Genomic DNA, 14732 nt, shown 5'->3' on the forward strand with positions numbered 1-14732 from the left:
AGGCCTTACTGGGGTGACATTTGCTGGGACCAGAATGACAGGAGGGAGTCAGACCTGCACGACTCTGGGAGCAGTGTGTCAGGGAGATGGCATCACTGGTCCTGAGTCTCACAGGCAGAAGTGAGTTTGGCCAGAGGAGGTTAGAAAGGTGGCCAGTGTGGTTGGAGGGAGCCTGGGAGGAGAGAACAGGAGCTGGGGTGGAAGGTAGGGCCAGGGCCTGGTAGGCTGTGTCAGTTACCTTTCCCTCTCTGACTTCATTGCCCCTAACCTTGCATTTCAAAACTACAAATGTTGACTATCTCACAATTTGTGTGGATCAGCAATCCGGCATATTTTAGCTGGGTGCCTCTGCCTCAGTGAGTTTAATAGGTTGGGGCTGTGGCCTCAACTGAGGCTTGACAGGGGGAGGACTCGTACCCAAGATCACTTCAGCCCTCAGGGTTCAGTTTGGACTGAGAGCCTAAGTTTCTGTCTGTCTGTTGGCCTGGGCACCCCCGTGCTTCTCTCCTCTATAGGCCTCCACATTGGGAAGCCCCAAACACTGGTATTTGATTCCTCAGTTACAGGGATTCGACAGTGAGAGAGAGAGAGAGATGGAACATGAAAGAGGGAGTAAGAGGAAGTGAGAGACTTTGTTAGTTAAACTTTAGACAATACATCCCATCACCTAGGCTGTTATTATATTCAGAAGCCAGTTACTAACCACTTAGTGGTTCCACGGGGATGGCTATACCGTGGGTGGGGCTTACTGGGTACCACTGTGGAGGCTACCCACTTCATGGGCCAAGATGAGGCACTTGGGTCTCATTCTCCATAAAACAGGAAACAATTGAATGGTTTTATGCCGCAGGATGGCAATATCTAAATTTCCATTAGCTTCAACCCCCTCATGATGCTAACCTGAAAATGAGGCCAAGTTGGAAGCGACTGTTCCAATATTATATTGCTAGAACACAGGCCTGTTTTGAGTGGTGTTCTGTGCTACATATCACCCCTTCTTATTATTCTTCAACTCTAAGTTTAGGTACATGTGACACTAGCCCACAGGGGTAATAGATATTATGTCATATACACCGGGTAATGTCCCTAGGAAGTAGATTCTAGCTTGATCCTCATGGTACAGGTTTGGAGACTGGGGAGGACCTGAGTGACACAAGGATTTTCCCAGGAAGCAGAACTGGTAAGAAAAAGAAGGTCTGCATTCATCTCTGTCTCCTCAAAGCTAGGACACGACTTAGGATTCCAGGGAGCTGTGGCTATGGCTGTGTATGCTCCTTGTGTACAGTTCAGGAGATGATATGGGGGAGGAGGCTGAGCGGCCTGGGCCCAGGGGGCAGCTCTCGACAAGTCTGATTGAGGGAAGGGGCCCAGGTAAAGGAATCTTGAAAAATGATCTACTTCCTTGGTCATAGACCCTGACAGATCTTAGAACTCTGGTATCCAGGCACCCACAGGCCCCCATCCAGCTCACTTGATTGGAGACAGTCAACAGGCAAAAACGTTTTGTTGTTGTATCCCAACTTTTGGAGAATCTGGACTCAAAAATGTCCAGAAAGAGAATCATTTTGGCGTTGCCGCCATTGGCTCAGCCCTCATCCCCGATGTCTCTGGGCGTCTGGAAGGAGGCAGTGCCGGCCAGGACACAACTGTGATCCCACGTGAGCAGTCCCACACCCCTTGTCCCTCATCGTGTGTGTGTGTCTGTGTGTCTTTGAAGAGAGGGGAAGGCAGGGCATGAGGGGTAGGTCATTCCTGGGCAGGAGCTGGTGGTTAGGTGTCAGAAGCCTGGTGGGTCTGTCATGTTCATACCCCAGGTCATGGTTGGCAGCATCAGAATGTGAGCTCCTCCACTCATATGTTACCGAGCCGTGGAGGTTTGATCTCCTTCCCTTCCTGACCACAGTTCTTTGCGGGGATGTCACTCTGTGTCTGAACAGAGGAGCAGACTTTCTCTTGGGGGTTGACCCCAGTGGCAGTGTGCAGCCAGCCCCTGATTCCTTCTGGCCCAGCTCCTGGGCAGTCTTTGCAGAACTCCACTCAGGAGGTCGTCGAGGAGATGCCCAATGGTTTCAACTCCACCAACTCACTAGACAAGGGGCAGGTGCATGAGACCACAAACACCATCTAGTGCTGCTCTGAGGTGAGAGCAGGAGCAGAGGGTCTCCACACTCAGGACCTTGAGATGATGGGGTTGGACCAGAACTAGGTCAGGACCAGACTGTGGCTGTCCCTTTTTCAAGCTAAAGGGGTTGTACATGCATGTCACCTTGCCTGATTCGAAGCTGAGCTGCCATGACCCTCTTACCCTTGCCCAGTGTGAGCTGCTGGAGGCCACTGAGGCAGAGCCAGAGTGTAAAGGGAACCACAGCCTGGGTATCCCTGGAAGGGATGTGGGATCATTTCTGTATTTAGAAGGACACATGGAAAGTTAGCTATATGGGTGAACCTTTCTCTTTATCCAGCTCCAGCTCCAGCTCCAGCTGCAGAGCTCCAGCCAGCAGCAGAAGCAGAGCAGTGGGCAGTGGTGGAGGTAGAGCTGTCTCCAGCTCTGTTGACATCACCCCTTCTAGCGCTGGAGCCAGCATCCGCTCCATCAGCAGTATTGGAGCTGGAGCAAGGGCCCACTTCGGCTCCAGCAGGAGTGGGAGCTGCTGAGCTGGAGTCACCTGGACCATCATTTCTAGTGGGAAGTTCATCTCCACCTGTGCTTGTTAAGCAGCATGAGAAGAAGCCTAACCTCATGGCCTTCCCTCCTAAGCTGGTGGTGGAGCAGTTGACCTTGATGGATGCTGTGAGCAGCTGGGCTCTCGGGCGGGGTGGAGCAGGCCTTCCTTCTGCCATTATTGCCTTAGACCTGATCCAGACTCCTATGATCTGGGCCCAAATCCTGGCTCCACTCCTTACCAACCGTACGACCTAGGCAACTTTCTGAACCCCTAAGATATTGCTGTCCACCTGCAGACCGTAGAGGTGGACATTAACAGGACCTGTTGCAAGGAGTGGCTGTGCCAACTCCATGAGGTAGAAGAGATGGAAAGCTGGGCAAGGCCTGGTCTATCTGTAAGGAGAGGAACTCACTGTGTGCAGCCAGATCCCTGGTGGCCCAACCTTCTGCAAGGAGGCTCCACAGCCTCAGGACTTATTAGACACCTGATGTGTACTTCACTACAAGGAAGACAGACAAGGACCGTGGTTGTAGCTGCCATGGGGGAATGGGCATCAAAATAGGGAATGGGACCAGAGGGGGTATCAGGGTGGTGGAAGATGTCCCCTTGGGATGAGCCGAGTTGAGCCACAGTCTGGAGCTTGGAGTTAGCCAGGACAGGGTGGGTGCAAATGACCCTCTCCCTTCCCTGCCAGTATTGGCTCCTGGGTCATCCTGTGCTGGGTGTCCTCGGTGGACAGGGAAGAAAACCCAGGGAATCTCACAAGGCTCAGGCCACATCCTGAGCTTCCTGAGCTCCAGCTCTAAACTGTGACTCCTGTGTGGGACTTTTGGGGATGTGGACACAGAGCTGGGGTGTGGCAATGCTGGGTGACACTCCCCCTGTTCCCCAGGAGCTCTTCCGGAAGGTGGTGCCCTCTCAGTGCCTGGGCTCCACCTGGGGCAAGAGGAACAAGCCTGGCAATGAGCACCTGGCACCCACTCTCCAGGCCACCGTCGACCACATCAGAAGAGTGGTCAGCCTCATCATCACCACCTGCCTCGGGGACCTGAGCATGACGGTGCCGGACAGGGTGAGGGTGGTGGAGCACTGCATCCAGGTGGCCAGGGTATGCTGTGGGAGGCCCAGTGGAGCCCCTCTCTGGAACCTTGGGAACTGCCTCTCCACCTTTATCAGCTCCCAGGATTGCAGTGTGTGGTCTAAGCCCCTGCACAGTCCCTAGGCCCTTCCTGCCAGGGGTCCACTGATCTTGACTCCAGGTCCCAGTGGGAGGATGCTCACTTCCTACCTGACTCCTTCCCTGGGTTGAGCTAAAATCCTCCTACCTGTGAGTGTTACTCTTTGGGTCCTAAATGTGCCCTTCTGGGGCTCCCTGAGCATCTGTCTCATCCAGGAGAGGAGATTTAAATAGAAGGGGACTGAAGCTAGAGCAAGCAGGGCTCCAGCGCCCCACCTCACAGCTCATTCTCTTCCCTTCCCCAGGAGTGCAAGATCCTGAAGAACCTCTCCTCACCCTGTACTGTCATCTCTGCTCTGCAGAAAACCTCCACAAACCACCTGAAAAATACACGAGGGAAGTTTCCTGGTGGGTAGTGCCCCTCTCCATAGGAGGACCAGGGTGGATGAGGGATCTCTTGAATATCTGCCATTGGCCCCTCAGTCAGCTAGGAACTCCTGGGAGGCAGCAAATGCTGGGGACAAGGCCTGGGCCTTGGCAAGTGGTCTCTAAGCCTCCTGGTGTCCTTAGTGCACCAGTTCTGCTTCAGTACTCGGTTTCCCTAAATGTCAGGTACTGGGTTGAGCCACATTGGAGATTTTCAAGTGTTTATAGCAACAGAACTCTATGCCCAGTTGAAACTCAAAGTGGTCAAAAGAGAGCTGCTCTGTAGAGCTGGGGAGTGGAGACACCAATGACCAACAGGAGAGTCCCCTCCCAGTCCTACGAGACTTTAGAGCTCAGTGGATCCCAGTGAGAACACTCCTCCAGGGAGGTTGAATCTCTTGGGTTGTCAAAGAAAAGGGATTTGCACTCAGACCCCTTACACTATCCCTAAATTTATCTTTCCCTCTTTCCCCTCCCCTCAGGGAGAGCTCTGAAAAACTTAAGGAGCGCTATAGCCAAGAAGAGTCCTTGAGCAGAGAACTGATGACAAAGGTAAAGTGGAGGATAGGGGACTGGAAAGAGAGGAGGAGTAGGGGGAGTGGGACAGGGCAGGCTGAGGTTTTGATAGTTTCTGACTTGAACTTTCTCTGAAACATTCCCGTCTATCTTGTCGAGGTTAACAAGCAGAGGGATCTGTTTGGTCCATGGGGCGGTGGGGTGCTGTTTATAGGCAGGAGGCCCTGGTCACGGGACACAGTGGTGTTGGCTGGGCTGTTCCAGGATGAGTTGCCGAGCTGGCACCATCAGCAGGTCTCTGGCTTCCATGCACGTCCATCTTGATGGATGTAGCTTGTTCCAGGCTGTTGGGTGGTTTGGGGGGGGGGTTAGCCCTCAGCCTAAACCTGTCCTCAGGAAGCCAGGTCCCAACTGCTCCTTCTGTCTTCACCATGTCTCAAAGGGGAGGTCACCCTGCCTGCCCCAGGGATGGGCACAGCAGGGGATTCCAATGGCCCAGGTGGACAAACAGGCTGCTCATCCTTGGGTCTGAATGGCTGCACCAGAGATAAATGTGTGTACATTCTGGGACTCCCCACTGGACCCCTAGAGCAGTCACTCAAGTCAACCGCAGGAGTCTCACCTGAGTGCCTGCTTGGCAATGACATATCCCCAGGTGGCTTATGAGAAGCGTCTAGGCAACTGATGGATTCTTAATGGATCCTCCTGAAAGGACGTTAAGAGCTTCATGTAAATGAGGGAGCAAAGCTTCCTATCACCCCCTTACCTGTGGATCAGATGTGACACCTTGGAGGTCCAGTTCCTGAGTGGATAAAGAAAGAGTTCAGTGCAGGGGAATATCCTGAGGGGTTCCTTGGTGAGGAGAAGGCTTTGGCATGGCCTCTGTCCCAGCCTGGGGGCCATACACTCCACAGGTCTAGGGCAGGCAGGAGCCACTCAACCACACTCCAAAAACACCCCATCCTCTCCATCCATGGCTTGGCTCAGGCCCAAGATTTGAGAGCACAGGGGACAGGACTCTTGTCAGTGGTTAGATTGGGCGTTAGGTGAGGATGTTGGAACAAGGCCTCTGGCTGGTAGGGGCAAGTGGCCTCTCCTCTGTGGGCCCCTGAGCAACTCACTGCCCCTGTTTGGGCCTCTGTCTCCTCATCAGGGAAATGGAGGGTCATCATGTGGTGCAGGCCTCACAGGGTGGTAATGAGGTAAGAGGGACGAAAGGAATGTGGGAGCTTTCTGCCTGCTCCACCTGGAGGGGTGAGGGCGAGAGAAATGATGACAGTCATGTGACATTGAGTCTTCAGGAGAACCTGTGAGGTAGCTGGAGTTCTCCCACATTCCAGATGAGGAAACAGGCTCGGGGAGGCCAGACCAAAAGCCCAAGCTCACACCCAGAGTGAGAGTTGGAGCTGGGCTTGTTCTGGAATCACAAGACCTTGGAGGGTGGAATGGCATTGGTACCAGTTGACTAGAGTCAGATGTCCAGGGTCGGAGGCCACTGGTGCTGGAGAGAAATGGGGTGAGGGGAGTATGGCCCGCTGACACTGTCCTCGACTCTGGCAGGAGGGGCCTTCCATGTTTGCCTCCCGGAGAGCAACCCCCAGAGAGTGCAGGAGAAACAGCAGCAGGAGCAGCACGTGAGTGTGCCTGTGGGGGAGGGGCTCTGGCCTCGAGCTGGAGGCCTCAAATCAAGAAAGGATGGCCCTTCCTCTTGGAGCCACAGTGTCTGAATCCTCCAGTAGAAGTGACCAGGAGGGCCTGGAAGAGCTGGTGAAGGATGGGTTCATTGTGGGGAGGGCCAGAGACCGCATACCCTGTGATTTGCCAGAAGCTGGCCCTGGGAGGTGAGGAGGAGGAGTGTGGTGTTCTTGGGGTGTGAAGGGAGGAAAAATTAAGAGGCTGTTAAGGGTCCTAGGCTACTCCCCGTGGGATCCCTGAGGTGGGCCTGGAGGCTGAGGGTGAGGATTTTTCAGGGGAGGGTCTGCAGGGAGCTGACTTGAGAGCAAAGGCTCATCCCACGTGCACCCCGGTGTCACAGGGTGACGTCCCCTATCTTGGCACATTCCTCCGTGACCTGAAGATGCTGGGTCTGGCGATGGGTGATTATCTCGAGGTGGGTGAACCTGAGGACCAGGCAGGGGACTAGGGTCCTGAGTCTTGGGATACGGGAGCCCCCGCACTGAGCTCTGAGCTCTCAACACTTGGCACATCTCCTGTCATGAGAGCCTCTCAACCACCCTTGGGAGCTGTCGCATCAGGCTCATCTTAGGGATGAGTGAACAGAGGCTCCGCTTGAGACACCCATTCGGGGTGCTCAGACTGGGGAAGCTCAGAGCTGCCTGATGGCACAGCTGCGTGAGGTTTTATCTGAGCTGGACTCATCCTCTCCCGCCATGCTGCCCATGGATGGTGAGAGAAATCGGGTCCCTCCAAGTCAGGCAGCACATAAGTGGCTGAGCAGTCCCCTCTGCCTGAGGCCTCAGCCTCCAAGTCTGTCATCAGAGAGGGTTGTACTGCCAGGTCACTCAGCCTCACCCCCATGTCCCCCTTCTCTGGATCCCAGAGCCTGGCCTAGGTCCAAGTCCTGTTTTCTCTGCATGCCCGGGCCCCTCTGGGGACCTGGCAGTCGTGCACCATGAGAAGGGGTGGGCATAGGGGGCTAGTCATGCTAGAGGGCTCTGTCTGATGGACTCTGGCTGTCTGCCTTCCAGGGGAATGAGATCAACCTTGAGAAAAGGACTGAGGTGAGCAGCTGTGGCACTCCATGCAGGGGAGGGGAAGGAGGTGGAAATCAGAGACCCTATGGACAGAACAGTCCCTGGCTCCACCCCCTGTATCTTACATTGAGTGGAAGAGTTTGATAACAGAGAAGTGGGAGACCCATCCAATTGCCGGGTGGGTTGAGGGGAGGATGGCATCAAGGAAAACTTCCTGGAGGGGCGGCTGATTATTCCCATTCTGAGAACAGGTAGAGCCTGGATGGAACTGGAGGGAAGGAGGGTTCCCAGCACTCGTCTCCTGCCCACTCCTCACCCCGCACAAGGCCCCTGCAGCATCCCCCAGCCAGGCCCTGTCTGCATCCTCTTCTTCCCTCTGGTCCCAGGAATACCGAGTCATGAGGGAGATCCTGCTGCTCCAGGTGGCTGCAAAGAATTAGAACCAGAGCCCGAGGAGCGATTTGGGGCCTGGTTCCAGGACATGGAGCTGCTCAACCAGAATGATAGGTGAGGCCAGGCAGGAGTTGGGTGAGGGCAGGGATGGATTCTCCCTGTTGGCCAGTCCAGAGAGCCTGTCTCAGTGGCCCCCCAGTCAGCCCTAGGCCTTATTGCATGGCGACCTCTGGGACATCCAGAATCCAGCTGCTGGGCAGTCAGTGGGGGGACATCAGATGTGTGGATCCTGGTAGGCTCACAAGTGCCTCTCTGTCCTGTAGCTACAGCCTGTCCTGCCAGCTGGAACCCCAGGCTTAGTTGGGCAACAGAATATTCAAGGCCAAGAAGAACCGGCCATCATCAAGTTCAGGGGTGAGTGAGTGTCTGGGCCGGGGTGACTGACTCCTAGGGGTTCAGTAAATCTTTGAGCTAAGCGTGTCCTTGGGGAGTCCGATAGCTGGCACTGGGATCCCAGCTCCACTACTGAGCAGTCCTGTGACTGGGGTGACTGTCTTCAGCTTCCTGAGACTCCATTTCCTCCTCTGTGAAATAGGTGATACTAAATGATCACCCTCGTGGCAGGGACAAATGGGGTACTGTTGGCTGACACTACTGAGCACAGAGTCTGGAGCACCCAGTGCAGTGGGGACAAGGTGGGGCCCATGATTCTGAGGGAGACCCCCAAGATAACCGGACTCTTCTACTCAGCCCCCAGGCCCCAACACCGAGCCCCATACCAGTGGCCGATCACAGCCCTATCCTCAGCAGCGCAGACACAGCTGGGAGGCTTGCGATGCACAGGGCCAGCTCCTCACACACGACGGGAAGGGGAGCATTGTAAGCTGATTCATGGGGACCCCTGGAGCCCAAGAGAGAGGGGACAACCCCACCCCAGCTCCCTGACATCTCTACCCCAGCGCCTATTCACCCATTGGGGAGGAACAGTAGTTATGTGTTGTAAATAATAAATGCCATATTTGAATATTATATTCAAGTCCTGTTCCCTTTACAGCCTGGGAGTTGTGGTGTGGTTCTGTCGCTTTCTGTAGGCATGTGAGAGAGACACAGAATCTCACATTTCTCCTTGAATCAAGAACTCTTCTGGGTCATCAGCTTATTGTATGTGGGGGAAGGGAGAAGGGCCAGCCCCTTCCCTGACTAGTCGGGACACTCCCAAGTCCCCCTAACTCAGAGGACAAGTTCATTTCAGTATCATTCAGCTCCTCCAGGAGCAGACACGGCCCCCCGCCCATTCTCTTGGGATTTAAAGGTTGAAGGTACTTTCACAGGCAGAGCAACAACCACTGAAATGTGGGTGTGTTTAAAACAGCACTACCCAGGACTGTGTCGTGCCACAGGCAGGGACTGCCTTTCTACGTTCTGGAGGAACAGGGAATGTATCCTACTTCTCTTGTTGAGGTTTCTTCTGACCAAATTTTAGAAACTTGCAGTTTTCTAGTTCAATCTCTGGAATTGCATCAGCTGTAAGTGAGGAAAACAACGTAAAAAGGTCAGAACGTGCATGTGGAGAAGACAAGGCCCAAGGAAGGTCATTTGCATATGGACTAAAGGCAGGCAAGATTTTCCCTCCTGAGGCCCATCTAGGGGCTCCATGTTCACCCCTGACCTAGATTTGAATCCTGCTGGGATCCTTGTCCAGGACTCTGAATTCCTTTTCCTGCTTGTTTTGTACCCAAGGGGAAAGTTTTGTGTCGCAGCTTTAAGGCTACTGCTGGGCCTCGTTCCATAAACATGACTGCTCCCTGTGAACTAGGATTTTCAGCACCCCTGCCTTCCTTATGCAATTCCTTTTAGGGCAGAAATTCCCTAGAAGGCCCCCAGTCTCCTCCCTGGCTTGACCTGATGGATCCAAGGTGAGCTCTACTTTGCCAGGATAAGGGACCATAATCCTGGCCAGTGAGGGACCCCACACTGTCCCTTGCTGTCTAGGGTGACTTCTGAGCTCGTGTCATTCTGAGGTCCATGGTCTTGGACCATCCACCAGTTTACACGTTCAGTGTTGGTGTTACCAACTCCTCCAAATTGGGCAATTTGGTCCAAACCTTTAGTGTGTCGCCCCTAAGTGGTTGTGATTTTTCCCCAGTCTTGTACTGTGGTTACATTACAACCACCTGCTGGGGTGTGAACCCTGTTTGGAGCTTTGAAAGATGAGTCATGACAGGGGTGTGGGGGTGTCCAGCAGGGAATGCCACGGAACTGATGATCCATGGACGTGCATGGATCCAATTAAAATGCTGAAATGCTTCCCATCTGGTTGTGAACAGACACTGCTCTGAGCTCACACCAAGAACCCACCCCATGACTAGGAGCTTTCAAAGGGTTACCAACTCGCATTTTGAACCTCATTCCTCGAGAACACCCTGTAAGACAAGGGCCAGAGGAATTGCTTGGCACTTGTGAGTTATCCCCTCCTTTCTGATGGCTGCAAGTGTCACCCAGACACACAGACTGGACTCTGCCAAGGAAGCCTTCTCAGGACAGGCAGAAGCTGAGAATGAATCCTGGTTCCCGGCATCCCAGGCCCTTCCTGACATGGCAGAGTCACCCAGGAAAGTGGTTTGGTAATGGAAAGAATGGGAAGACCGTACTTTCCCTCCAAAGAGAAAGAGAAGTGCCAACAGCAAAAGCTTGATCCCACAAATAGACAATTAAATCCCAACAAGCAGTGGGTTCTTGTCAGATTACTGATGCTGACAAGGCCTCTTTTGATAATAGCATGATCCCCCAACTGCCATGTCCATCTACATGAATCAAATTTCCAACACATATGGATCTAAAAACCTGAGGGAAATCTGGTATTTCCTTAGATGCAACTCTGAATTAGCATGCAACAGAGAACATAAAAATGGAGACTTAGAAGTAAATATCTAATTTGAGAACATAGACATCAAAGTGCTTTTGAAATAATATTTTGGAATCTAGTGGAATATTACACAAAAAGAATAATCCACTTTAAGTAGGTTTTACTGTGACTGTGAGGGGAAAAACTGAATCATCCCATGACGTTGATAACTCGCTGCTGACTTGAAAGTACAAATAAATTCTGTACATAGTAAAAGAAAATGAGAGAAGAGCATGAAAAAGGAAGATCTTTCTCTCCTCACCTGAAACTCAACCTCTCACCTCAGAAAGAAACAGATGTCTATATTTTCCATGTCATACAGCGGAATTTAATAAAAGAAAAGTATTTGTATGTTTTAAAGTTTCAAGAGCTCAAAGCAAGGAAACATTAGGGACGCTGCCAAGAGACCTCACTGAGGTGCCTGCTCCATTTCATCTGCTGTCAGGACGTCCTTCTTGACCCCTCACTTTCTCTGCCTCGATAGCAACTCTGTCCGCCATCAGTGCTACCACCAGTATCTCTCCTGTGCTCCTCACTGCCATTTCCTCCTTCCTGATACCTTCCTCAATCACCAGAAATTGTTGGCAGTGGAGCTGTGGAATGCCCAGATCAGCTCCTGGAATCATCTCTGCCAAATCTGAAGACTAGCAGGAGTGGGCATAGGACCTGGAGTGCAGACCACCTGCGAGCACACCTGGCAGGGATTCACTTGTGTGACTAGGCGCAAGTTTTTGCAATGCTTTGGAAAGATTGAAAGGACTTACTAGTTGTCCTGCACTGCTGCAGGCCTGGAGTCCTTGTGGTCTCTCTGGCCAGCAGACCTGGTGGGGCTGGTCCAAGGTGTCCTCCCAGAGACCCGTCATTGCCAGGATGGGATGGGATTCTAGTAACCGGCCTCATGAATATGTCACTGGACATCCTCAAAGGGATGAAGATGCTTAAACCAGGTTTTGGTTTGGACTGGTTCCCACAGTCACGCTGCTTCCTCTGTGAAGACGTGACTATTATCCTTCTTTTACTCTTACCCTATAAAAATAAATCATGAAAGTGGGGCAAATGATAAAGGATGCCTGCTTTTTTAGGACAATTATCCTGGCTGTTTTGTACTTCCACCCTCCCTCTATCCTCTGGGGATAGATCTGACCTGTGTCCCGGGATGTCATCAGGCAGATTTGCATCAAGAACAGAAAGCTCAAGGTCAAAACTCAAGGCTACTCCAGATCATTTCTCTCCCTCCATCCTGATAACACCCCCTTCTTGTTTGAGTGTGATTATATTCTCTTCTTGTCCTTGTCACTCTCAACCGCACAAGTCCTGACACTCCCTCTCAGGACAGTCGGTCTCCAGTCTTTTACTAAATCCAATATCTTACCATTTCTGTGTTTTCTCACTACTCATTTGCTTAATCCGTTGACCACTTGGTGTTCATAGCTCCTTTAGAAGTTAAATCAATAGTGACATTATCAACCAGCCCCTGTTAGAGACTTACTCCCATATCTCAGATGTTCACATAATCCAAATGGTGATATTCAAAAGTAAATAATTCAGGAAACATTCACCCACAGAAATTCTTGATCTCTAATATTTTTATTCAAACACTTATATAGTAGATACCTGTCCCTCAAGTTCAGAAGAAATGCCAGATCACCGACCCTCACCTTAATTTCCTCCTACACCTATCAATCCTGGATTCCATGGACTATGATCTCAATAATTTCCTTGGAATAATAAAAAATTCCTTACCACTCATTTATGTTATAAACCTCCAAACCAAGAAGATCCTAATTATCTGCCACGCCGTAGCTACTGCTGGTCTTATAACAAGCTGAAGAAAAAGCACGAAATATGATCTTTTGGTACCACTGTAAATAGAAAACCATCTGCATCAACTGGGAAGCACCCATAATGCCTGGAAATTTTGTTCTCTCTTTTTTGTGTCGGCTCAATAACAAAAAGACAAATCAATTTAAAAAATGGGCAAGGGACCAGAATAGATTTTTTCCAATGAGGACATGCAAGTGGCCAAGAGGTATATGAAAAGGTGTTTGGCATCACTAATCAGGGAATGCAAATCAAAACCACAATGAGCCATCACTTCACACCTGTTAAGATGGCGATTATCAAAAAAGCTAAAGATGGCAAATGTTGGTGAGGATGTGGAGAAAAGGAACCCTTGTGGGAATGTAAACTAGTACAGCCATTATGGAAAACAGTATGGAGCTTTCTTCAAAAATTAAAACTTGCATATGATCCAGCAATCCCATTTCTGGTATCTACCCACAGGAATTGAAATCAGGGTCTCGAAGAGATACCTGCACTCTAATGTTCATTGCAGCTAATTCACAATAACCAAGATACGGAAGTAACAGTATCTAAATGTCACTGATGGATGAATGGATAAAGAAATGGAATATTAGTCAACCTTGAAAAAAGAAGAAATTCTTGCCATTTATGACAACATGGATGGACCTAGAAGACATTATGTTAAGTGAAATAAGGCAGACAGAGAAAGGCAAATACTCATTTATATATGGAATCTTAAATAGTGAAACTCATACAAGCAGAGGTTAGAATGGTGGTTGCCAGGGGCTGGGGGATGGAGAAATGGGGAGCTGATGGTCAAAGGATACAAAGTTTCAGTTATCAAGATAAATAAGTTCTGGAGATCTAGGATATGGCATAATGCCTACAGCTAACAAGACTGTATTGCACATATCACATTTGCTAATAGAGTAGATATGTTAAGAGTTCTTACCACAGAATAATAGTAATAAAGGAGGTGAGAGAAAACTTTGGGAGGTGATGGATATGTTTGTGGCCTTGATGGTGGTGACAGTCTCAAGGGTGTATACTTATGTCCAAAACCATCAAACTGTATATGGAAAAGTATGACATCATCGTTGATTCTGCTGCACCTTGAAATACGCCATGTCCTCATCATAAGAGAAAAAAAATTGTAACTGTGTATGGGGACGGATGTTAACTGGACTTATTATGGAGATCATTTCAACATACATACAAACATTGAATCATCATGTTGTACCCCTGAAACTAATATAATGTTGTATGTCAACTTTACATCAATTAAAAAACACAACAGACAAAACTATTTGAATATTGTAAATGAGTTTAGTGAATCCCTGAAAATGCGCCATTCCCATATGAGAGTTACAAGAAGCAGAGAGGATGAAGTAAGATGGAAGAAAGTTGTACAAAACAGTATTCAAATTAAAATCATTTAAGTTGCTATCAGCTCCTTGTGGCAGAGTTCTGTGAGCACTGATCTTTCACATTTTTCATGGAAAAGCATACTTTCAGATCCAACCCATAATAGTTTCATCGTTGGCTCTAATAAGAAAATTTCAACTTAATAAATAAAACCAAAAGCATCCCTTATGTATGAATAAAGTTAGTGAACTTTACAGAGAAACGAGCCTATTTGCACAACCTCAATAAAGGAAACAGAAGAACTGAATGATGATCGAGTCTCAGTCAAGCTTATCTTTGAAAGCCAGTAAGACCAGGTTATCTTTTCAAGGATGTGTGTAGAGCTGTCAGCCTTGGAAGACAGAAATAGTGGCCTCCTCTGGAGCAAAGGGCAGGCTTGCTTACTGCCCGGTATAATAAAACTAACACCCCCCCCCCGGAGCAAAGGTCAGCAGACTTCCTGCCCGATATAAAAGATTTGAGTTCCTTCAGCTCTGAGTTCTTGCAACTCTCTGCTTGTCACATCGCCCACTGTGTATCACCCTGTAGGAAGTGGGATTTAGTGAACTGGTGCAAATGTTGATACTCTGACCACTGCCATTGCTGTGTCATTAAGTCCTCTGTCTCTGACCCATGGGTCTCATGTCTTTTGCCAGCATATATAAGACCATGGTAGGCTAACTTATTGGTTTGCAGGTAAGGGAAAATATCAGGCCTTTACAGCTCCT

At 50.2% G+C, this 14732-nt stretch overlaps 1 protein-coding gene and 1 long non-coding RNA gene across 3 annotated transcripts in view; both read left to right on the forward strand.

Moving 5' to 3' along the window:
- The window catches only part of LOC131402329 (uncharacterized), a 219544-nt gene extending 216900 nt beyond the window's left edge, over positions 1 to 2644 (forward strand). Inside the window, exon 5 of the transcript XR_009218545.1 lies at positions 2475 to 2644. The gene's annotated coding sequence lies outside the window, so the exon portion shown is untranslated. The remainder of the gene's footprint in view (positions 1 to 2474) is intronic.
- Positions 2645 to 3323: 679 nt separating this feature from the next.
- Positions 3324 to 9297, forward strand: LOC131402325 (uncharacterized). Of its 2 annotated transcripts, XR_009218538.1 has the most exons (9): positions 3324 to 3738; positions 4149 to 4251; positions 4752 to 4821; positions 6346 to 6419; positions 6821 to 6895; positions 7494 to 7526; positions 7886 to 8006; positions 8216 to 8306; positions 8643 to 9297. It is a non-coding gene; the product is annotated as an uncharacterized LOC131402325 (long non-coding RNA). The 2 variants fall into 2 exon arrangements; XR_009218537.1 differs by lacking the exons at positions 3324 to 3738; positions 4149 to 4251; positions 4752 to 4821; ... (2 more) ...; positions 7494 to 7526; positions 8643 to 9297 and adding an exon at positions 7561 to 7750 and having other exon boundaries at positions 8216 to 8438.
- Positions 9298 to 14732: the final 5435 nt, after the last annotated feature.

This window comes from Diceros bicornis, assembly GCF_020826845.1.
Source record: "Diceros bicornis minor isolate mBicDic1 chromosome 7 unlocalized genomic scaffold, mDicBic1.mat.cur SUPER_7_unloc_3, whole genome shotgun sequence".
Classification (NCBI taxonomy): Eukaryota; Metazoa; Chordata; class Mammalia; order Perissodactyla; family Rhinocerotidae; genus Diceros; species Diceros bicornis.